The sequence below is a fragment of the Dromiciops gliroides genome, chromosome 5 (assembly GCF_019393635.1).
Source record: "Dromiciops gliroides isolate mDroGli1 chromosome 5, mDroGli1.pri, whole genome shotgun sequence".
Taxonomy (NCBI): Eukaryota; Metazoa; Chordata; class Mammalia; order Microbiotheria; family Microbiotheriidae; genus Dromiciops; species Dromiciops gliroides.
The window spans coordinates 179,043,808-179,067,452 of record NC_057865.1 but is presented as its reverse complement, the minus strand read 5'-3'; the positions used below and the strand labels follow the sequence as shown (position 1 = coordinate 179,067,452).

At 39.4% G+C, this 23,645-nt stretch overlaps 1 pseudogene; it reads right to left on the bottom strand.

Annotated features, from left to right (window-relative positions):
* Window positions 1-1,257: 1,257 nt before the first annotated feature.
* LOC122728872 lies at window positions 1,258-23,249 on the bottom strand (annotated as a pseudogene).
* Window positions 23,250-23,645: the final 396 nt, after the last annotated feature.

Genomic DNA, 23,645 nt, shown 5'->3' with positions numbered 1-23,645 from the left:
TAACCCTTGTTTGCCTCAGTTTTACTTCTATAAAATGAGCTGGAGAAGAACATGGCAAGCCATACAGTATCTTTGCCAAGAAAACCTTAAATAGGGTCATAGAATTGGATACAACTAAACCACCACACTACCACAAATGATAACAGTATAGTATAGTAAAGTGTAGTTTAATGTAGAACACTATGGTAGTGTAAGGTGGTATGGTTAGTGTAATGTGGTGTGTTGTCTTGTAGTGTGCTGTAGTGATAATTACATAGTGAAAAAAGGATTTTGGTAAGAGTAAGAATGAGACTAGAATAGATTAAAATACTGTTTGACCCTGGGTAAGTCAATTCACCCTTGCCTCAGTTTCCTCATCTGTAAAATGAGCTGGAGAAGGAAATGGCAAAATACTCCAGCATCTCTGCCAAGAAAACCCCAAATGGGTTTGGACACAACTTGAGTTGGACGCAACTGATCAAACAAGAAGATTTGAGTGTGGGCTTTGCTATTAACTTAGTGTTAGCTAATCTAACTAATTCACTTAGTGTGATTTTGGTATATCTTTAAACCTTGTATCCCTCATCTATAAAATAGGGAATTAGATTAGATTAGTTTCAGATTAGCTTTCTAGCTTTTAAAAATTCAGACTGTGATTCTACAAAGTAATACAATGAATGACAGAATCAAGAGTCCAAATGATCTTGGCCAGCAGGAATGAGGGCCCCAAAACAACACAATTAAATTTTTCATAGATAAATTTGACATCCCATATTTAGGTGATTTATTAAAAAAATCAATTGCACAAGTACAGAATCAGAGAGATTTGATTTGGCAGCAGTTCATTGGAAAAGGCCTGTGGCTTTTAATTGACCACAAGCTCAATATGACATGACAGCTATTATAAAAGCTAATGCAATCTTAGGCTGTACTAAGTATTGTGTCCAGATCAAGGCAGGTAAGAGTACCACTGCAGTCTTCACATTTAATGATTGCATTTGTTTATGGACATTTAATTTTAAGAGAGACACCGACAAACTAGAGTATAGCCAGAGGAGGGTGACCAGCATGGTGAGGGGATCCAAAGCTAAGTTATATGTGGATTAATTGAAAAAGACTGGCAATATTTCATTAAGAGTCAGTAAGTCAGCATAAGAATTTATTCTTTGCTAGTTTCTGGGTTGAGAAGTAGAGTTACAAAATTGAAAAGGAAATACTTCTTGCCCTCAAGGAGCTTCCATTTTTTTTTTTTTTTGAGCAGTGAGCCGGCTTTATTCTTTATTGTGGGCTCTGTCGGCCTTCTCGTGGGGCTGCTCCTCCTAGGCGTGCTTCTCCCAGCCCCCCTAGGGGTTGGCTTGCATGTGGCAGGGTGGTCAGGTGGTCTCCCAGGCGCTTCCGCAGCTTCACCTCCTTGCCCAGGTAGTGGCTCTCCAGGAAGTCGCAGAGGTGTCGATCCCCTTGGCTGGAGCCCAGCGTGTGCAGCTTCAGGGGAGCCTGATTCAGGTCCTTCTCCAGGCTCGGGGCAGCCTCCATGGCATCCAAGCTGCGGTCCCACTCATCTTGACCAGGTTTCTGCACAGCCTGGAGGAGGACCCGGCCCCCACGTTGGTTCTGGAGCCGCATAAGGCGCTCGGCGCCCTCACGTTTGTCCTTCTCCAGGTCAAGGAAAAAATGTCACACCCTCGGCAGAGCTACATTGTCCCAGTCGAAATAGAAACCCAGGGACAGGTAGGAGTAGGAGGCCTGCAGGTAGAGGTTGGCCAGACAGTTGACCGCGGCTTCCGTCTCGGAGGAGAAGTTTTGGCAGATCTGAGAGGTGGAGCTCATGGCACCCACTGCAATGGGAGGAGGCGGCTGGTCCCGGAGGCGGATAGTCTCGAAAGCGGGGGTCAGGTGGTTCCAGGGGCTGGCAGGCTGCAGAAGGACGAAGATCTAGCGAGAGGGGAGTTAGAAACCCTGGGTCTGTTCTGTCTAAACACTGTTGAAGCAAGAACCAAATCAGAGAGAGAGAGAGAGAGAGAGAGAGAGAGAGAGAGCGCCAGCGAGCGGGAGGGGGAGGTGTCAAGAGCTTACATTCTAATAGAGAACTGTAGGGGGCTAAAATTCTAGCTAGTCTGTCTAAAATATCTAATGAGTGGTTGCCAATAAATTATAAGCTTTAGCAAGAGTTAGACTTTTAAGCATTTATTAAGGAGAATAAGAATTTGGTGAAGAGAGAAAGGCCTAGATTCATCTATCTATCTTGGGGAGCTACAGTTCTCCTGTTTGGCTTTCTACTACCGAGAGCTCCAGCCTCCCCCCCCCCCCCCTTGCTCCCACCAGCAAACATCACTTCCTGAAGCCAAAGAAAAACCACATGGCTTGCCCTTAGGGGCCTTTTGGGGCTTTCCTACAATAAGTCTCCAGCAGGTGGCGTCATTCCAATCATTATAGAACTAAAGGACTGGGGTAGAGGTTGTCTTTAAAAAAATTGTCATATGGAAGAGAGAGTGGCCACTGCCCTAAAAGGCAAAAATCTCCTTCTAGTGTCTCATCATGACAAAGAAATGATCATCAGTTCTCAAAGGCTATGCCAGTAGAACACAAGCTCTAGCCACTTCTATCCAATTGGAAAGGTATCAAGCATTGCCCCACTGACAAACTGTGTTTGCTAGCTGAGTACCATTCACGCTTCATATGAAGAGGCTCATCATTAAGTAACTGGCCAGGAAGAAGGGGCACAGTTACTTAACAAGGGCAAAGAAAGGTCCCACATTTCTTCAGTCTCATCTTAGATCCTCTTAAGTCTTCCATTTTACCAGTTCTCAGTCACCTTCAGGTTGGCTCATAGGATTCCATTGCCTTTGGACAGAAGTCATTAGGTTGCATGTGGGGATGGTTTCTTGGGATTTTTCTTCTGGGAGAGTATGACAGAGGCCTGGCCAAGTCTGCCTTAGGTTATGAAAATCATCAGGCAAATCATTATAACCTAGGCTTCCCTGGGTTTAGGACGGTAGGAAGATCCCTTCCTATTCTCTCTATGAATGGATATTCTACTAAGAGTATAGGCACTTAAATAAGAATGGGATTATACAAAGGAAGGGATAAAGGGGATGGGCTAAGAGTCCTAAGAAGAGTCCCTTATTAATTCATTTTTAGATTAGGCCAAAGGGGATGGGATTAGGGAGGATTAGAGGAATTGAAATAGAGGGGAGAGGGAGTACTATCAGGTATTGGGTAAGGATATCTGGACTTCAGGAATTTTTCCTTAAAAAAGAGACTGAAAAAAGGTCACAAAATATTAACCATGTTTTCTTTTTTTGTCATGGTTACTAAAAATGTTCAATGAGGATAAATATCACTTTGGTTCAAAAAAATCAATTTTTACCAATATAAGATAGAGAAGGCATAGCTTTACAGCAGTGGTGTTTGGTTTTATTTTTGTTTTTGTATTTCTTTTCCAGAAAACAAAATATCTGGGGTTTTGGTACACTGAACACTCACAATGAGTCATCAGTGTGATGTGGCAACAATATAAACTAATGTGACTTGAGCTTCAATCATAAAGGCATACATAATTTCCAGGAACAATGTGATGCTCCTCTCTGTCTTATACTCTGCTCAGACAACTTTAGGATCATTGTGTTTAGCTCTGTGTACCACAGAAATAGTACAGACTAGACGACCAAAATAGCATGCACATAGTTCTTGGAAAAATTTAATTGATCCAACCTTGGAATTTCTGCACTGGGTCAAGTTGTCTTTATTCATGAGAGAGTGAGTATAATTTAGCTAATCCACTGTGGTATATAATAATAATAATTAATAACAATAATAATAACAGCAACATATAAGAGTGTGTGTGTGTGTGTGTGTGTGTGTGTGTGTGTGTGTGTGTTCTCTCCCTCTTGTAATACATGTTACTTGAAGAAGAGACTATCTCACTTTGGGATTTTTCCTGTGAATTACACCATTTCCTGGTAAGGAACTTCTTCTGCCAATATGGATGAATAACTACTCTGCAACTTCCAACGTTAGAGAGTTTTCTGAGGACAATGAGAGGTTAAATGATTTGCCCAGAGTCAAACAACTAGCAGAAGTCAGAGATGGGAGTTCAACCTTGGTCTTCCTGACTTGGAAGCCAGCTATCCATTCAGTATGGCATACTGCATTTTGCCAGGAACATGGTAAGTGCTTAATAAATGCTTTTTCATGCATTTATTTATTCAATCAGAGTAGAAAACAATCAAAAGAGTATCTTCAGGATAGTGACTGAAGCCCAGGAACCCTGTCTTCTCTACTAGACCAAAAGGCCCCCATCTATGGTGACTCTTGTGGAAGGACAAAAAAGAGGTAGCAATAATATTTTTTTTTCTCTTTAGAACCATCTGTGACAGGAGAATTTTCCAGTAAAAGTTCTGAAAGCATTTAGATGGTGGATCCTTAGGACCTTATCACCATAGGACTGGCCCCAGGGGTTATGGGACAAGACCCAAACTGTGCCCTCTTTGATAAAACTTTCTGATGACCTCTGACTGTGAAGTATTTTTCTGGTCACGGAGGGGCATAAAAAGTCTTGTCTACGTTAGGTCAGAGCCCTTTCACCTTGCTGGATATCTGAAGAACATGAGTCACCACACTCTGACCTGCTGAACAGATGCATTTTCATATGGAGAAATGGGACTAGGAAACTGAGACAAATAGGGTTAAGTGATTTGTCCAGAGTCACACAGTGAGAAAAATGATTATTATTATATTAATAACCAATTGTATATACAGGACCCAAAGATCCTCTTTTTCCTTGTTCATTCAAAGCCCAGTCTTTCAAGGACATTTCTGACCTTGCCCCAAAATTCATTCCACCCAGACCACTCTTTTTAGGTGGAACTTTTACTATAATCCCATCATTGTTCTACTCTGGTAGGACTGGGGGGAGAATACATTCTTTGTATAGATTTCTGGAGGCAGAATGATCTGAGAGAGGGCTGACCTGATCAGTCACATTCCCCCAGACTCTGATTAGAAAAAGCCCACCTCTCATTAAAATATTCATTCTCTCATGGTTAACCAATCAGAATTGATTTTCACCTTCAAGGACATTTCTTCCCCCCCTTTCCAAAGGCATTTAAGCATTTCAAGTCCTCTGTGCAGTCTTTTGCTACTGAGAAAACCACTGACCTCAATTTGTTGATTATATGATAGCTTAATTAATAAATTGGTTATTAATTATGCAGAAACTGAGTCTCTTGAACCTTTCATTCATTTCAACAATTAGTGTCTGAGGCTGGATTTGAACTCAGGAAGATAAGTCTTCCTCTCCAGGTCTGGCACTACATCTCTTTTAAATTAATGATGCCCTTAACATTTAAAAACAAATCCAAAATAACTTAGAGTACATAAGTCTACATGACTTTTCAACACACTGAAATGACTGTTCCAATAGAGGAAACAGAATCCTAACGAAGAGTTTGTTCACATACTGTGTCCTTCATGTGCAACATCAAAGTTGTATTATTGTGTAATAAATGATGTCATCTGGAGACTTTTTCATAACCAACTACTGGGTGACTTGGGGAAGCAGTTATATTCATTTTTATTCCATACTGGGAACATTTTATATAGCCCCACCTTCTGGATAAAGTCTGCAGTGATCTACCTATACACAAAACTAATCCGAATGAGTTAAAGTGAAATGAAGAGTTGAGTTTCATACTAAAGCTATTCCTGATTGAAATCATCTCACACCGGGAAGTTTTTGTGATTATTCCCTTTCTCCTTCTTTCCTTCTTTAACTCCAGTTACCTTCTCTTTCTCTTTACTTCTGTCTGAATCTCTTAGTCCATCTTTCAGTCTCTGTTTCTCTCCCTCTCCCCTCCCATTCTACTTACCCTCTCCATTTTCATCTCCCTCCCTCCCTCTCTTCCTCCTCCTCCTTCCTCCTCTTCCTCTTTCCCTATTTCTCTCTGTCTCTCTCTCTCTATCTCCCCCCCCCATCATTTTGGTTTTCAGATAGTGATAGATTTCACATGCAATTCTTGCCAAAAAAAAAAAAAAAGGATGGATAAGAATGAGAGGAAACCCTTCTTTCACTTAACATAATTCTCAGTTCTAATGCTATAAAAAAGGAAATGCTGAGAATTTCAGAACAGTGATACTTTTACACCTGCAAAACACACAGCTACGTTGATTGCAAACTCTTTTCTAGCTATCTATGCCATTCTTTGAATGGGTTGTGAATTTAGATGCAGCCCTTAGTAAAAAGAACATTCATGACTTGATAACACATATCCAAGTAATACTTCACAATTGCAACACCAAAAAAAAAAATAAGAGAAGTAACTAAGTCAATTTTCATCTCTTTGTAGGCTTCCTCCCATACTGTGAAAGGGACAAAGTGTCCTCCTGGAAATAGACCTACACCCTCCATCTTATTTCTTGGAGGCTTAGATATGGACCAGTATGAACTGGATAATAAGTGAACTGGTATTTATTGAATATCCACAAGCATACAGCACTATACTAAGTACTAGTTGCTGGAAAAGTCATGCCAAGATAAACACCTTATGCCTTAAAATTAACCTCCCTCTGTTCTAATAAGGTATTTTTAAAGAATACATCGTACACATAAACCCAAATCAGTGATGGATCCTTAGGCAAGTGGCTTTGAAAACTTCCCGAGAAAATGTTCTCAATAATTTTTTTAAATCCCTCTTCCTCCCTATAACTATAAAATGAAAATAAGTGCTTACATAACCTACCCAAATATTTAGATAAAGAATGAGTTTATAAGCAGGAATATATTAAAATGCAGTTGAATTATCCCATATACTTTTAAAAATAGTTAAACTGTCAGCTTAGGATTTGGTATATCTACCTCATTAGATTGCCTCAAAGACCCCATGGTAGGTATATCTGCATTTTAAAATTTTGTATTTTTCTTTGGTTTATGTGCCCTGTAAAATGCCTTGAGAACTTTATGAAGGATGTTACATTAATATGTGTTATTATAAATATGATTTAAATATCCAAAGCATTACAGAGTGATTACTGTTCAATAAGGCAGGGTGCATAAAAGGGTTATCTGCACACTGTGCTTAGGTTTCTACAATATAATATAATGAATTGTTCAATATCGTTTGTATGCTATTTGTCTCTGTTCGTTCCCAGACTCGGGGGATGCCTGATATGCAATCCTCTAACAAGGCGATCATAAATTGCTGAACAATAAACAGCCCTTGAGATTTTTAGATAGTGTGTGGTTAGCATGCAATCTATCTTGAAGAACTTGATTTAGTGCCACAAAGGAACATCTCTGACAGTGCTCAACATTGTTTTAAACTGCTGCTAAATCAATTACTGCATTTGAAAAGCTTAATCTCTCTCTCTCTCTCTCTCTCTCTCTCTCTCTCTCTCTCTCTCTCTCTCTCTCTCTCACTCTCCCTCCCCTTTCTCCCCTCTTCCCTCCCTCCCTGTCTGTCTCCCCCCTTCCCTCTCCTCCCTTCCTCCTCCTTTCTCTCTCTGTATGTCTTTCCTTTCCTACCTTCTGTCTCTTTATTTCTTTCTCCCTTTCACTGTCTCTTTTTGTTGCTGCCTCTCTCTGTCCGTCTCTCTCTTTATCTGTGTATGTCTTCCTCTACCATTCTTTGTCTCTGTATTTCTGTCTATTTCTTTGTCTCTGTCTCTCTGTGTCTGACTGTTTTTCCTTCCGTTTCTCTGTCTCTCCTGCCCCTATTGCAAATTGCAAAATATTTGAGTAACCACTCTATGTATGCCGGAACCCCTGGAAAATTCTGAAACGAGGGATAAACAAATCTCTACAAGTTATTTAGATTGAATTTTTAGTTATCTTCAAAGCTCATTTCAATTTTTTTGAATCGACAGTCCCCCCCCAGTGAATAGTGTTATTAGAGAAAGGTAATATCCTCAGTTCCCCATCTATAAAATGAGCTGGAGAAGGAAATGGCAAACCACTACAGTATCTTTGCCAAGTAAAGCCCGAATAGGACACAACTGAAAACTTAACAACAAACAAAATACTCTAAAGTTAAGGTTGTGAAGTGAACTACTCAAAGTCTTGTTTTTCTCTCTTCTGTACCATTTCCTGCAGTATATAAAATAAAACGTATGATACCTTGTAACTATATAAGTCCATTACTGGAGAAATTCACATCAGATACTAGATACTATCTCTTCCTCACCTATTTATTAAGTTGTGAAATGGTATAGACAAAAGTTAAACTCAACAAATAATATCTCCTAATGGAAGCTACTACAGGTAAGTTTTCAGTTCATAACAGAAAATGATCTTCTCTTTACTGTACTAAAATAATGATTACTACAGCAAATTATTTGTAGGAGCAAAAGAATCCCTACCCAATGATTTATACCCTTTTCCTCATGACATTAACATCCTACTTTCTTTTTCACATGCATTTATTAAATGTGAGGGGGAAAGTATTTTGTTGACATAAGACATCAGTTTGTACCCCTTCCCTCTAGTGCTTTTTGTGCTTTCTACAGGCTTTTCAAAGCTTTGATAATTTTCAGGGATACTTACTAGGGACCATGACCTGAAATAAGAAGACAAATGAAAAGAAGTGTATGTTTATCCCCAGCCTCTGGGGAAAAAACTCAGCAGGAAATGCTGGATGTGTATGGGGACACCCTAATTATACTGACCCTAACTCACCTAGAACTAAAAGCTGAGGAGCTTCTAATTAGCAGTACAGCTGCCTTTTGTGCACCAGTCAGGGTGGTCGAGCTCCTAATATAGTTTGGAATGTGTGACGAGCCCTGAGGCATGCTGGCCCAGGAAGTCTTCACCTAAAAGAGAGATGCCACTTCCTAAGAAACATCAGCGGTGGCAATAGCAACAAGAAGCAGCGGGTAATGTGGAGCTTCTGCATATAACAAGCAGCATGGGGTAGGGAGTCAGAGTGTGGAAACAGTGAGTGGCTGCTTTGGAGGCTGAGAGCAGGGGCAAAGGGCAAAATTTTAGGAGCAATGAGGAAGTTCCAGGGATCACACCAAAGAGCAACAGAAACTCAAGCCAGCAGGGACAAGGAAGCAAATTAAGTGTCCAGGACAAAAAGCCAAGGCAAGAGAGATTTCAACTATCTCCACGCAAGGTACACACACAGAAGCCAGAACTCTTCTTCATCTTAAAGCACAAATATTTTGGGGCTTAGTTCCCTGGTCCAATGATATGTCTGCAGATTATTCTCATCTTTGAATGGGAAACAAGATGGTCCTACTCTTACTGTTATTTATTCTAACATTATTTTCCATTTGAACAAAATGTTATTTTAATAGAAATAATAAAACATTATGGGCACCTGAGTGGTGCAATGGATAGAGTGCTGGGCCTGAAGTCAGGAAGATTCAGCTTCCTTAGTTCAAATCTGTCCTCAGACACTTACAAGCTGTGTGACCCTGTGCAAGTCACTTAAACCTTGTTTGCCTCAGTTTCCTCACCTGTAAAATGAGCTAGAGAAGGAAAGGGCAAACCACTCCAGTTTCTTTGCCAATAAAACCCCAAATGGGATCACAAAGAGTAGGACATGATTGAAAATGACTGAAGAAGAAGAACAACAAAAATTATGTACTCTAATATTACTTGGTATTTGATTTCTAGTTTCTGCCTGATCTGATGGAAAAGTAGACAGAGGCTGAGGGAACAAGTTATGTTTTTCCCCCACATTTTATGGGGGCTTACTTGTGATATTTAATGATATTTATAGAACTTGGCATACAAGGACCCATTGGGGATTCTTTCCTTCTTTTCCTTAAGTTCTAAGATATGTTTTAGCAGAACTCACCCCCCTCTTCAACCTTGTTTTCTTTGTCTTCAGCAACATTTCTGACTTAGCTCTGTGATTAGAATGACTACTACAAAGGGTGGTTATAAAAGGTGCAGTACTGGGAAAGTTGATAAATAAAGCTATAATTAACAAAAAAAAATTAATGGCATTAAAAAAAAATATTATGCCCATACCTATATAGCAAGGACTGTGTCTCAATTACTTACAGTTAGAATGGAGAGGCCAAGGGGACTTAACCTGAGGTGGCCTGCTTCAGGGAAAACCACAATAATGAATAAACAAAATCTTCAAAATATCTGTTGTTACACCATAGGCAAGATTGGCACATGTACATTCAGAAGATTAATCTGGCTTTAGTGTGTCAGGAGTCAAAATACTAAACAGATATTAAGAAACAGAATCAGAGAATTTGATAATTGAAAGGGATTTTAATGCATAACTGATCTAACACAAACCCCCAAAGAATCCTATAGCAAAAAACTGATGGGTAGCTACCCAGCTTTTCCTTTAAGACCTTCAGTAAAGGGAATCCCCATGCCTCCTAGAGGAGCCAAATCCACTTCTGGGTAGTACTAATTCTTAGGAAGCATTTTTCCTTCATTAAACTAAAATTTTTAACTTACATTTAATATGTTCGTTATTCTTCTTTTCATTATTGTTTAGTTGTTTTCAGTTATGTCTGACTCTTTCTGACCCCTTTTGGAGATTTTTTGGAAAAGATAGTGGAGTGGTTGGCCATTTCCTTCTCCAGCTCATTTTACAGATGAGGAATTGAGGCAAACAGGATTAAATGACTTACTTGCTCAAGGTAACAACAGCTAATAAATGTCTCAGCTAGATTTGAAAGCAGGTCTCCCTGACTCCAGGCCCAGTGCTCTACCCACTGTGCCACCTACTCGTCCCCTTCTCTTTGCAACCAAAATAGAAAAATTCTGGTCCTTCTTCTAAATGCAATCCTCTATTATCCCTACTCTTTCATCTTTCCCTATTTTCAGCCTTTCCTTGTCTACTGGCTGCTTCCCTACTCCATATAAACATGCCCATGTATCCGCAGACTTCACAAAAAATTCTCATTTGATTCATCTATCTTCATGTACTATTGTCTTATATATGTCCTCCATTTCATTTTGTGGCTAAATTTGAGACCATGTGCATTAGGTTTCTCTGATTAGTTTCTTCTCACTTTCTTAACTCTCTATAGAATGGCTTCCAACCTCATCATTCAAGTATCACTCAACCTTCACTTGGTGATCTCATAAGCACCCATGCATTCAATTACCATCTCTGCAGATTATTCTCAGGTCTACTTATCTAGTATTAATCTCTCTCCTGAGTTCCAGTCTTGCATCTCCACCTACCCTTTAGACAGTCAAACTAGATGTCCCATAGAAATCTTAAACAGTACCTTTCTTGCTGTTCCTTGAACATAACATTCCATTTCCCACCTCCATGACTTTGTACTAACAGTACTCCATGCCTGGAATGTTCTCCCTCCTCACCCTCATGTTCTGGCTTCCTTTTTGACTTAGATCAAAAGTCACCTTCTGCAGATCTTTCCCAGTTTCTTTCTCATCTCACCTCCAATTGCTAGTGTCTTCCCTTTGATATTATCTTCCATCTATTCTGTATATATTTTGTATGTTCATAGTTATTTCTATGTTGACTCTTCCCCTTAGAATGTGAGCTCCTTGAGAACAAAGACCATGTATTTGTCTTTCTAATCCAAATACTTGGCACAGTGCCTGGAACATAGTCAGAGTTTAATAAAAATCAAAGCTTAGTAAATTCAGTTGACTGAGTTCTGGATGACACAGTTTAGAAATGATGTTGCTAAACTGGGAAGTATGTTACTAGGATAGTGAAAGACCTTGTGTCCATGTCATATAAGGGTTGATTGAAAGAACTAGGAATGTTTAGCCTAGCAAAGAGAACACTTGGGGTGTGGGGGATTTGAAAGCTGTGTGCGAGTCAAAGGGCATATTTAGTTTAAGATGTCTATGGGGCATCCAGTTTGAGATATCCAATAAGCAGTTGTAGATCCAAGACTAGAACTCAGGAGTGAGATTTGGGCTGGAGAAATAGTTCTGAGAATCATCCTCATACAGTGATAATGAGATCATAAATAGTATAGAATCAAAAAGAGAAATGAGTCCAGAACAGAACCTTAGAGGATACCCACTGTTGTCAGACATGACCTTAATGAAGGAAAGGAAAGGAAATAAAGGAAACCGAGGAGCCCTCAGACAGAAGGAAAACCAAGATAGGGCAGTCACAGAAACTCACAGAATAGAGAGTACTAAGGAGAAGGTGATGATTGAAAGTGTCAAAGAATACAGAGAGAATAAGAAAGATGAGGATTGAAAAAAGGTCATTATATTTGACAATTTGGTTGAATGATTAGGTTGAAAACCAAACTATATAGAGTTTAGAAGAAAGTGAGAAGAAAGGAAGTGGAGGCACCTAATGTACATGGTCTTCTCAAATTTAGCCATAAAAAATGGAGGGGAGTTAAAGACAATAATACACAGGGGATGGATGAATCAAGAGAGAATTGTTTGAAGATTGGGGAGACATGAGTGTATTTGTAGGCAGTAGAGAAGCAGCCAATAGACAAGGAAAGGTTGAAGATAAGTGAGAGAGTAGGGATAATATAGGGAGCAATTTCTGAAGAAGCAGGGATGGAATGGGATCATCTTTGCATGGAGAGGAATTAATTAGCCTTGATAAAGATAAGGGTAATCTTTTCATATAATTCAGAACTGAAGGAAAAGATAGTGGAAAAAAACATCTGAGTGATGAAAAATGAGAAGGAGCTCTCAGTGAATAGCTTCAATATTTTTTCAGTGAAATGTATATGAGACAAAGTCCTCAGATGAGAGGATTTGGGGAGGGGCAGCCATGTAAGGTTTGAGGAAGGAGGAAAAGGTTTGCAAAAGCTACTATCACTAGTTAATTAGGGAGGTGTAAAATGATTGCTTTGGGGGGCAGCTAGGTGGCACAGTGGATAGAGCACCTGCCCTGGAGTCAGGAGTACCTGAGTTCAAATCCGGCCTCAGACACTTGACACTTCCTAGTTGTGTGACCCTGGGTAAGTCACTTAACCCCAATTGCCTCACTAAAAAAAAAAAAAAATGATTGCCTTGCCATGGTCAGGGTACAGTTGAGATAAAGTAAACCAGCATGATTTTGTGATTTTTCTCCAGCTTCCTTCAGCAGCATATTAGCAAGAGCTAAGGCAGCAAATAGTAGGAGCAATCCAAAACTGAGGCTCATCAGGAAATGACTGGTCCTATAATAAGGGTCCAAGGCATTCAAGAGAAGGAGAAAGTATAGAATTGAACTGATTCACCAAGGAGTCAAGATAGGGGAAGGAGGAGAGTGTAGCTACTGTAGCAGTAATGTCTTAGTAAAGAACTGGGAGGTAGAGAGATTGGAGGTCACAGAGAAGACAAAATTCAGGTGTTGAGATTTCAAAACAGAAAGAAAGAGATGAAATTCCTCCCTCTCTCCTCCCTTCCTTCCTTCCTTCCTTCCTAACCCTTCTTAGATCTAGGCTACCAAGGTGTGAACTCAGCAAGACAAAAGCAACCACAACAATAGCAACGTCGTCAACAACAACAACAAACCCTAGTGGTTCTAGAGAAGTTCATTCTTGCCTTTCCTTTCCTTTAGGAATTCCAGCCAAACATATTTTCTTTAGCAACCACCAGATGTTCCTTAAAAAAAAAAGTCTGTTCATATTTTGTGAGTTATTCAGAGGCTGATTGTATAATTTGTGAGACATTAAGTCCTTTTGTTTTTCTTAATTCTGCAAATGCTCATTGTCATTTTACCATCTCCCTTCTTAGTACAGTAATACCTTTAATATAAGTTAAAAGGGAAAGCAAATGAAATTCAAATCGTTCTATTTATTTGCCAAGGCTGACACTCACCCTCTCTGTCCCCTATCCTTGTTACAGATAATGAAGAGTTATAGGAAGTGTGTCCTGATCTTTAAAATGTCTTGCATGTATTCAGGTCCATGTTTCTTGTTTCAATGTTTTTTAATTCTTTCGGTATTTCCTTCCTATCCTAAAAATACAGTGGTTTCTCTACTTGTTGTAGCCAAGCCACTGTTCCCCTCTGAGTTCTTTTCCAACTTAAAAATGGGATTTACAATACTCACCTGGCTAACACCAGGTGGCAACCATCTGTTCTGACTTGCTGTACTGTGAAACCCCCCAGGGAAACTAGAAATAGGAATACTCTCCTGGTTTTTGACACATCACTCAATTAGGAGTGTTGCTAGGAGGAGCACTGAGTTTCCCTCAGGACTCTTGCACTCCTATAATTGACAGGCTGGAGTTTAACAGTGCCACCTCTCCAGAGGGACTTGTTGGCTTTTCTTTCACTAAGTCCCACGTCTAGTATTTGAGGTATTCTATAGGACCCTCTGCTATTGTGATGGAGTATGAGAACCAGTCCCAGGCCCATTGTTTGAATTATCATTCAGCTCAAGCATGTCTTAGGTGCATGTCTTTGATGTGATGTAGAAGGGGAGGCACAGGTCAGTCAATATAACGGTTTTTTTCTCTCTCCCTTTTTCTTTTTTTTTTTTTTGCTAAATCTGAGCATCAGCCAAGCTATCCAAAAAAATCAGTGGTTTCAATAAACATGGGTCACACAGATATATTAGTGTATCAGTTCTGAAATATGGCAGGGGTTTAATGTGGGAGATAAGCACAGCTTGAGCCCTCATCCTATCCCTATTCTATGAACAAAATAGTCAGAAAATACAAATGAAATGGCAAAGTATTTAATTTAAAGTGAATAACAAGAAAAAGTCTGCAGCAAGATCAATTTCACTACTTTTACACATGTGAGCACTATTTCTCAAATTCTCAGCAAACTCATATCCCAAGGTGAAGGTGAGTTTCAACTTTAGTGATATTAGTGTCCTGCCACCCACTGAAAGTAACCTGCCATTGACACTTACCACACTTGTAACCTTGGAACACAATGGAATAGGCATTTGTTAAGTTCTTACTATGTGTCATACACTCTGTAGAGCACTTTACAAATATCTAATCATCACAACAATCCTGGGAGGTAGGTACTATTATTATTCCCATTTTACAATGGAGAAAACTGAGGCAAATAGAGATTAAATAACTTGACCATGGTCATACAGCTAGTAGGCTTATGAGGCTGAACTTGAACTCGGGTCTTTCTGATTTCCAGAACTCTATCTTCTATGCCATCCAACTGCCTTTGGGGAAGCCATTTATACTCTCTGGGCTTCAGTTTCCTCATCTGTGAAATGAAGGGGTTGAACTAGACAGCCTTTGAATTACTTTTGAGGTCTAGATCTCTGATCCTTATGTTTACTTCAGGGTGTTCAAATCCCCTCATATGGTAAAGCTTTTATTTCTTGGAGCCTTCTCTGGTTAACTGACCTTACTTGAAATCTCCAGAGGCTACCAGGTTTGGTCCAATCTCTATCTCCTGTTCTCTCCTTGAACCCAGTGCTCTGTTTTTTGTTGCCCCTTCCTCCACAGGGATCCTACCTCTGTCACTGCCTTAATGTCTTAAACTCTTCTCAGAGTCATATATCTTTCCTGTTTGCCTTACATTGTATTTTTTTATATTTTTATATTTTAAAAATCAATTAACAAAAAATTTTAAAAGTCATATGAACAGAACATTGTGCACAGAGACAGCAATATTGTTTGATGAAGAACTGTGAATGACTTGACTATTCTCAACAATGCAATGGTCCAAGATAATCCCAAGGGACTGTTGATGAAACATGCTGTCCACCTCCAAAGAAAGAACTGATATCGATGGAACAGACTGAAGCATGCTGTTTTTCACTTTATACTTTATAATATCACCCAGTATGCTGTTAACAAACCCTTTGCAATCACATCAGTGCTAAAGCTCAAAAAATAAAAATAAACATTTAGGAGTCAAAGAAAACCAGTGGATCTCATTAGAGTTCGTGAAAAATATTGAGCCTGGTCAATGAACAACCCTTACCCAAAGACTGGTATGGCCTTAGTTCCTTCCAGTGATGTTCTTTGTAGGTAGGATTACAAACTATTATTCCCTCTAGTAGTTCCTTCTCCATCTCTGCAGGTCTCAACAAGTGTCCACCAGTGTCTCTCTCTTCCATAGCTCCCCACCAATATCATTGGCAACCTGTTTTCCAGATGAACATTTCTTCTGTCATCTGCCCATCTCATGGTGGCAGAATGGGATATTTCAGATTTTTTCTGATGTTCAGCTCAAAAGAGAGGCAAAACCAGGATTCTGCAGCCTCTCCCAGGCACCGAAGTTCCCTTGAACTGTGACCTCACACCAGCTTTTGAATAGGCTTTGTCATTCACATTGGATTGGGTCGGGGTGAAGTTTACCACTCATCCTTTCCCTCCCAGATGAGGTGTTGTCCTTTTGGTGCCAAATGAGTGAACTTATTAAAATTCCTTGAGGCTGCTTCTTACCTACTCAGAAGAGAGAGATATATAGTTCCCTTTGAAATAATAATCATATTAAACCAAAGACTTCTAATCTTACTTTATACTTGTACAATTTTCATTTTAATGCTTCCATATAGAAATATAACTCTAACCTCAGGAAAAAAAATGTTTTATTAGATTGCAAGCACAATTCCAGTTAACTTTTCCCCCATATAAATATTTTATTATTTTCCAGTTACATGTAGAGATAGTTTTCAACATTTGTTTTTATAAGATTTCTAGTTTCAAATTTTACTCCCTCCCTTCCCTCCCTCCCTCCTCCCCAAGACAGCAAGTAATCTGATAAGTTATATATGTACAATCACATTAAACATATTTCTGTATTAGTCATGTTATGAGAGAAGAATCAGAGCAAAAAGGAAAAACCTTAAAAAAGAAAAACAACAACAAAAAACAATAGAAATAGTATGGTTCGATCTGCATCTAGATTCTACAGTTCCTTTTTTTTCTGGATTTGGAGAGCATTTTCCATCATGACTCCTTTGGAACTATCTTGGACCATTGTATTGCTGAGAAGAATCAAGTCTATCACAGTTGATCAACACATAATGTTGATGATACAGTGTATAATGTTCTTCTGGTTCTGCTCATCTCACTCATCATCAGTTCATGCAAGTCCTTCCAGGTTTCTCTGAAATCTGCCTGCTCATCATTTATTACAGCACAATAGAATTCCATTACATTCATATACCACAACTTGTTCAGCCATTCCCCAATTGATGGACATCCCCTCAATTTCCAATTCCTTGCCACCACAAAAAGAGCAGCTATAAATACTTTTGTCCATGTGGGTCCTTTCCCCTTTATAGCCCTTTGGGCATAATTCCAAACTGCTCTCCAGAATGGTTGGATCAGTTCACAGCTCCACCAACAATGAATTAGTGTTCCAATTTTTCTATAACTTCTCCAACATTTATTATTTCCCTTTTTTTGTCATATTAGCCAATCTAATAGGTGTCAAGTGGTACCTCAGAGTTGTTTTAATTTGCATTTCTCTAATCAATAGTGATTTAGAGCATTTTTTTAAATATGTCAATATATAGCTTTGATTTCTTCATCAGAAAACTACCTGTTCATATACTTTGACCATTTCTCAATTGGGGAACGACTTGGATTCTCATAAATTTGATTTAGTTCCTAATATATTTTAGAAATGAGGCCTTTATCAGAAGTACTGGCTATAAAAATTGTTTCCCAGCTTTCTGCCTCCCTTCTAATCTTGGCTGCATTGCTTCTGTTTGTACAAAACCTTTTTAATTTAATGTAATCAAAAGCATCCATTTTGCATTTCATAATATTTTCTATCTCTTGTTTGGTCATAAACTGTTCTCCTTTCCAAAGATCTGAGAGGTAAACTATTCCTTCCTCTCCTAATTTACCTATGGTATTACCTTTTTTTTGGGTTTTTTTTTTTTTTTTTTGGCGAGGCAATGAGGGTTAAGTGACTTGCCCAGGGTCACATAGCTAGTAAGTCTCAAGTGTCTGAGGTCGCATTTGAACTCAGGTCTTCCTGAATCCAGGGCTGGTGCTTTATCCACTGCAACACCTAGCTGCCCCCCTATGGTATTACCTTTTATGTCTAAATCATGTACTCATTTTTACCTTATTTTAGTATAAGGTGTAAGATGTTGGTCTATGCTTAGTTTTCCCAGTAGTTTTTGTCAAATATTGAGTTCCTATCCCAGAAGCTGGAGTCTTTGGGTTTATCAAACAGTACATTACTAAAATCATTTGCTAGTCCTGTGCCTAACCTATTCCATTGATCCTCCACTCTATTTCTTAGCCATTACCCAATAGTTTTGATGACTGCCACTTTGTAGTAAAGCTTTAGATTTGGTATAGCTAGCCCACCTTCCTGTGCATTTTTAAAAATTAGTTCCCTTGATAGTCCTTACCTTTTTTTTTTTCCAGATGCGTTTTGTTATTATTTTTTTCTAGCTCTATAAAATAATTTTCAGGTAGTCTGATTGGCATGGCACTGAATATGTAAATCAATTTGGGTTAGAATTGTCATTTTTATTATATTAGCTCGGCCTATCCATGAGCAATTGATACTTTTCCAGTTATTTAGATCTGATTTGATTTGTGTGAAAAGTATTTTGTAATTGTGTTCATAGAGTTCCTAGGTGTGTCTTGGCAAGTAGACTCCCAAGTATTTTATATTGTCTACCGTTACTTTAAATGGAATTTCTCTTTCTATCTCTTGCAGCTGGACTTTGTTGGTCATGTGTTGTGTGTGTGTGTGTGTGTGTGTGTGTGTGTGTGTGTGTGTGTGTGTGTGTGTGTTTGGCAGGGCAATGAGGGTTAAGTCACTTGCCCAGGGTCACACAAGCTAGTAAGTGTCAAGTGTCCTAGGCCGGATTTGAACTCAGGTCCTCCTGAATCCAGGGCCAGTGCTTTATCCACTGGGCCACCTAGCTGCCCCCCACAGTTAACTTTGTAAGGGCAAGGGACCATGTCACATACATTTTTGCATCCCCACAACCCCTAGGATGGTGCCTTGTACAAAGAAAGTACTCAATTAATATTTGTTAAATACATAAAAATATTTAATTGAAATAAAGGAAAAATCCTTAATATATTCCTTGCTTAGGAGTTAGATCTTGACTCACCAAAGAGAAAGTTAAATAGCATAAATTGAAACCCAGGAGCCTTCTACATTTAATCACAGAATATTGGGAGTCCACTCAGTCTAATTAATTCCTTCCTTTTATAAATGAGGAAACTGAGGCCCAGAAAAGTGAAATAACTAGCCCAAGCTCATTAGCCAACAAATGGAAGAGCTCGGTCTAGCACCCAAGTCATATTTTAATCTTTGTTAGTGGCATTTTAGAAATGAAGAAACAATTGTGCAGATATGTTCAAGCAATCTGGTCCACAATCCCCAGCAAACTGGGAATTCTTGAAAGCAATTATGTTGTCTCTAGGACAATGAGTTCTTGCTTTATCTCTGTTCCTCTTCTAAACAACAATATCATGTGAAGAGTTGTAAAAATGATATTACAGCGAGAGTGACTGGTTTGATGTTTTTCTTCCTCTAGCTTCCTTTTCAAGAATGCTGTTTTCGGCAGGGACCAGGTGCCATATGGCAGTGCAGTTCCTCGCTGTCAGGATATGGAGCTGTGGTGTTCTCCAAAAGTCCCTTCACCTCATTAAAGTCAAACAAAGGTCTAAAAATAAGCTCTCTCCTGCTCTTTCTTCACTTTCTTCCTTCATTTTTTAGAGAAACTCTGGAGACAATTGCAAGCCTGACAGTTTCTATTGGTAAAGTACAGAAAACAAAAGCTGGAGAGTTCAAAGGGGAAAAAGAGGAGAAAAGTGATAATGGTACCCTAAGAGGGAGACAGAAACTCAGGCTTACTGGATTGGAACCAAAACTAGGGGAACATGAACTTGTTAATGAGCTTTAGAGCTTACTGTTTCCCATTCTGGTTTTGTTCTGTAGGAGTCACCACCTCCTGGAACTGCAGGTGCTACTTCAACAGCAGTTTTCGTTAAGTCGGCTGCTGCAACTTTCTAAGGAAACTGTAAAGCATCAGAAAACAGGACAAAGATGCTTTTTCTTTTCTCATATCCCCAATGTCTAAGGAAAAGTGCAAAATGTCTCTCTGACAGAGCAGGCCTTCCATATGTTATGATTTGAGAGGCACTAGGCAAAGTTCCCTTTGACCAAAAATAACTTCCTACTGACCCTGCCACAGTATCTGAAATTCCCACATTACTCATTCTGCTTGACAGCATGGTGTTATGGAAATAGCCCTGGACTTAGCAGAGTTGGGGCGAGGGGGGGAAATCTGGGTTTGAGTCCCAGCAAAGTCATTTGCTAGCTATGTGACTTGATCTCTTTCAGCCTCAGTTTTCTCATCTGTAAAATGGTGATGATATTCTGCTTTGCTTACCTCAAAGGATGGTAAGGAAGATCAAATGAGATAACATTTGTAAAGTATTTTGTAAATCCATGATGGCTATTTATGTATTGTTGTTTTTGTGGAATTAAGTCCAACTCCTTCATATTATAAATAGGGAAAGTGAGGCATGAGAGAGATTAAGTGACTTGCCCAGAGCCACTCACATAATAAGTACCAGAAACCATCATAGTCATTACATCCTCCATTGTAATAAATTGATCAGATTAACTCCAGAAGACTAGAAGAACTCTGAAGGAATGAGACAAAGAATGAGTGATTATAGGGGAAAGAGGGAAGACAAAAGGAAACCTATAACATTTACTAGATTAATGAAACACCACGGTAGTGGTGGAGACAAGGGGGTTTGGTAGTGAACAGGTTTATTAAGGAAACCTGGAGCTTCACAACATAGAATAGTGCAAAGGGTCTTGTATTTGGAGTCAATGGAGCTGGTTTGGAGCCTCAGCTCTGCCCCTTACTAACTGGGTGACTGGGCAATATACTTAACTTCTCTGGGATTCAGTTTCCTCAGCTGAAAAATGAGGTAGTTGGACCTCTAGGATCACTTGTACTAAGGTCACTATTATCCTTTTATCCCCTTGAAGTGGGTAAAGTTGTGTTATCTCTATTTTGTAGATGAAAAACTAAGAAGGTTAAAGAAACTGCTCAAAGTCACAAAGCTAGTTAAAATGGCAGAACCAAAACTCATCTCAATCCATTCACACCAAGGAATTCTCTGATATTCTCAGTTCTCATCCTTCCTTACTTCTCTTGCATGTGACACTGTTGACCGCCACATCTTCCTGGATGCCCTCGCCTCTCTGGGTGTGGGTGATACTCTCCTGGTTCTCTTCCTACCCATCTGACATCTTTCATAATCAATCAATTCATCATTCATATCATGCTACCAAACTGTGGATATACCCCAAGGCTTTGTCCTTTTGGTCCTTTTTATCTCTATAGATTCAGTCCTTTTCTCCCTATAAACTCTCTGACTTGGTGACTTCAGCAGTAACCATGAGCTGAATTATCATCTTTGTTGAATTATCTTCATGAACATGACTCCCAGATGAACATATCTTACTCCAGACTTTCCTAAGTTTAAGTCCTATATCAAACAGCTGTTAGAAATTTCAAACTATATGTCCTGGAGGCATCTCAAACTCAACTTGTCCAAAATTCATTATCTTTTCCCAAAATCTCATCTCTCTATAAATTTCCTTAGTTCAAGAAAGGGCACCATTATCCTTCCATTTTCCTAGTTTCATAACTTTACCAAACCCTCAATTCCTCACTCTCTATCCATTCCAACATACCAGCAAGTTTTCAAATTTTGCCATTTTTACCTCCACAACATCACTTGCATCTACACCATTACCCAGTCACCACTTGAGTTCAGGCTCACTCTTCACCTGCACTATTGGAATGATCTCCTAATTGTTCTCCCTGTCTCAAGTCTCTCCCCACTCCAATCCATGTTCCACAAAACTGCCAGTCATTTGCCTTAAGAGGAGATGCCATTTGACCATGATTTTTAACATAATTGCCATGTCATTTCCTCCCTTCCCTCCTTCTCTCCTTTCCTTTCTTCCTTCATTCCTTCTTTCCTTTCTCCTCTCTTTTTGTCCACATAGGGAATCATGTGAGTACTCTGTCAAAGGAATGTACATTTTGATCCCTGAAACCTCAGAAGAAATCTTGGGGTTTATAGGATAGATTTCTTTTTTAAAGACCATGCCTTAAACCCAAATCATTCTGGCTCTCTGGCCAACTATAGGTCCCAACCCAAGCCTCACTTGGTCAATGTTTGGGCTCTGATGGCTCAAAGTGAATGTAAATAACAATTGTTTCTGTTTTGGCCAGAAATCTTGAGGTTCTTCACCTCCCAGATTCAATTTTTTTTCTTTTCGTTTTGTTTTGTTTGTTTGTTTGTTTGTTTTTTGGTGAGGCATTTGGGGTTAAGTGACTTGCCCAAGGTCACACAGCTAATAAGTATTAAGTGTCTGAGGCCAGATTTGAACTCAGGTTCTCCTGAATGGAGAGCCAGTGATCTATCCACTGTGCCACCTAGCTGCCCCCCCCCCTTTTTTTTCTTTTTGACTAGGTAAAAGAGGACTTTCTATGCCTCTTTTTTTTTTTTACACCTAGACTTAATCACTGAATGGGTGTTACCTCAAACAAACTGAGATCTGGGAAAGACCTTACCTTCAAAAGGCCAAGGTCTCCCACTGCATCTGGGCCCATCTCCAGTTGCCCTGATCTATATCTTGCTCCTGGACCCCAATGGCTCTAGAGGAGAGAATGAGCCTGGTGACTTTGCACAACTCTGACTTACATAAATCCAATTCACTTGTAAGTCAAGACATCACCTGTGAGAAAATGGGTAGTTGTCTCCTCTCATTGAGGATATAACAGTCAATCATACCCCTCCTGACCTGCTTGTAGGACAAAGGTCTCAGATCCTTCCCTCCCCTTCCAGCAAACAAAATCACATGGTTCTAGGAGCCTGAACTGGTCTCAATTAGATCCAACTGGTCTCAATTAGGTCAATAATTAGGGTTGGCAATAATGCATTCTGATTAGTCTTTGCTGGTAGATCGTAACCCTTGAGTAATCAATTAGTGATAAAAAAGGGGAGGGTCTATTTGTGCTAGGGACTAGGGGATAAAATGCGGCCTGTGAGCCTCCATTCTGGGCACTCACTAGCTGCACACTGGGGCGCCTCCTTCTCATGAGAAGGAAATAAAGAGTCTTTGTCACATCACTGCTGAGTTCCTGAGAATTATTAAGAAGACGATTGTTTTTTCCCCTCACATCACCCTCCTGATGTCACGGTCCTCTTCCAGAATGAAGGACAAACAACTTTGTAAACTCCAAAAGCTCCTTATTGTCTTTAGGATAAAATATAGACTCCTTCTATATACATATGTATACATACATATATATTGGCATATATATGCAAATATACATATTTGTACCTGTTGTCTTACCCAATAGAAGGCAATTTCCTTGGGAGTAGGGATTCTTTTGTTTCTTGTGTTCATGTCCCCAGAAACTAGCTCAGAGCTGGACAGAGTATATGCTTCTTAAGTGTTTGTTGATTATTTGCCCTCTTGGGTCAGAATTCTTGGTCTCATCTCTGTATTGAGCCCAGATATAAACTGTACATAAGACCAATTATCCCTGGGCTCTGATTTCACTTTATTTTTTTCACATTGCCTCTTCCCATCATTCCCCATACCATAATACCAACCCCTGGGACTCTGAGCTCTGATTGATGAGCTTTCAACTTATCTTGATATTCCTGCCTTGCCACTAGTCCTCTATGTATATTGTCTTCCCCCAATTGAATGTAAACTCCTTGGGGTCAAGGATTATACTGCTTTCTTGTTTGTTTCTCGTTCTATACCTAGCACTTAGTATGGTACTTGGTGTATAAG